The following is a 2,298-nucleotide window of genomic DNA, read 5'->3' on the forward strand; positions in this document are numbered from 1 at the left end:
CCGGGGACTGAGAGCAACCTTTGCCTACTACAGATTCAGGGTGGACCTGAAGAAATATTTTTAAGCCCAAGAATGATGCATTTAACTACATGAACTTTATGGATAAATCTGAAAATGTCATTGTTACATGAACAAAACAGATTACAAATGAATGGCATCGTTTATGTTTGATATCAATATATTGGCAATAGATGCATGCACGGTGAAAAATGCAGGGGTGATGTGTAGAAAAATTGAAAACAATTAAGCTTTAGATGGGACAGAGATTACCAGAAATAGCTTTAAGTGAAGTAAGTTTCTGTTTGATTGGTTGGTTGTTTATGTTTTGTTTTGTTTTGTTTTTTGAGACAGTCTCACTAGTAGCCTTGAGGAACTTGGAATTTGCTTTGAAGACCAGGCAAGAATCACAGAGATACATCTTAGAGATGGGGATTTTCTGTCTTACCCAGGTTTGTTTTGACTCCGGGCTGGTGTTTGTGAGCTCCTAAGCTCAAGTATTCTTCCTGCCTCAGCCTTTCAAATAGGTAGAATAACAGGTGTTTGGTGTTTGCCACTCTATTGGTTCTAATGTTTAATATTTTATTTTTAGGATCTGAGAGGTGCCTTGAGGGGTATCCATCATTTTTTTATGAACTATACTGTGGTACCTAAAATGCTCCAGAATGTTAAAAAACAAAAACAAAAAACAACAACAACAAAAAAATCTATTTAAACAGTGTAGTATAGCTGTCTGAGCAATAAACCAAAACATGATGACTCACCTTCCAAAAAGAGTCAATAAGAAGCTGAACATTGTTGCAGTCAATTCCAACCCTGGAGTAGATGTGTAAAGTGCAGTTCTTCATTGTGAAAAATCATTTTTACATAGAATGTGGCTATAGATGAGCATTTTAAAAAATAAAAAGGTGTGGGGCCTGGAGAGATGGCTCAGTGGTTAAGAGCACTGACTGCTCTTCCAAAGGTCCTGAGTTCAAATCCCAGCAACCACACAGTGGCTCACAACCATCCGTAATGAGATCTGATGTCCTCTTCTGAGGTGCCTGAAGACAGCTACAGTGTATTTACATATAATAAATAAATAAACCTTGAACAAAACAAAAATAAATGAAAGGTGTGAATCTAGGTCAAATCATCATTCTGATACACATATTCTCTGATGGATCCCTTCAGTTGTTCTGGAAGGTTTTCAGAAAAATGGCTCAAAAATTACTCAGCGACATGCAAGCAATTGTTCACCAGTCAAGGTGATTCTATCCTTCAATTGAAGTTCATTTTTATTGTAATCAGGTTTTAGTGATTGTGTTACAGTCTGTTTGGTAAAATATTCTATTAACATATATTACTTATCCCACATGGTGGTGGTGCATAATCCCAGCACTTGGGAGGCAGAGGCAGGCAGATCTTTGTGTTCCAGACCAGCCTGGTCTACAGAGTAAGTTCCAGGACAGCCAGGGCTACACACAGAAACCCTGTCTCAAAAAACAGATGTGTGTGTGAGAGAGAGAGAGAGAGAAAGAGAGAGAGAGAGAGAGAGAGAGAGGATATATATAGAGAGAGATAAGTATATATCTATATATTACTTAATATTTTCAAATAGTTCTTCACTCTGTGTGAATAGTTTAAACCTTAGACTTCTCCTTAACCTGTTCAGAACCAACTATGTGGACATCCAACCTGTGCAAGTCTCACAACATTAATTGCTTTTGGTTGTCGTTCTTGACTAGGTTCCTCTCATTCATGCTCCCTGGTGTTTGCCTCATTGTGGATTGCTAATATCCAAGCTGCTGGGAGAGCACGTGTTTCAGCTGTAGGCAGGTCTTCTGCCCTTTCTAATCTTACTTTTGTTCTTTCTCAGCATCATCTTCCTTTGCCTTGCTTCGTCTTCTAAAAAAACAAATCCCTCACTGGATTATTAGTGAGGAGGCAGCTGAGCTAGTGTAGATAGTTCTGATTGTGAGTCCTTACATAAGGCCTTGCTTTTGCTCTGGCTCTGGCTCTGGCTCTGGCTCTGGCTCTGGCTCTGGCTCTGGCTCTGGCTCTGGCTCGGGCTCGGGCTCTGGTTCTGGCTCTAGTTTCCCACGTCTCCTAACATGCCTCATTCCCTGAGATGACAATGTCTTTACTGCCCGCCAAACATTTTCTAGCTGGCTGCATGTTTTTGTGAGTGTTCTTTCCATTATTCAAAAGGTCCTTCTAGTTACCTGAATCATTCCATGTTTAAAATATGAGGAGGAAATCACAAGAAGAGTGTATTAAGTTCTAGTAATAGACCTCTGCTTCACACCAAACCAAACATAA

Source organism: Mastomys coucha, unplaced genomic scaffold, assembly GCF_008632895.1.
Source record: "Mastomys coucha isolate ucsf_1 unplaced genomic scaffold, UCSF_Mcou_1 pScaffold12, whole genome shotgun sequence".
NCBI lineage: Eukaryota > Metazoa > Chordata > Mammalia > Rodentia > Muridae > Mastomys > Mastomys coucha.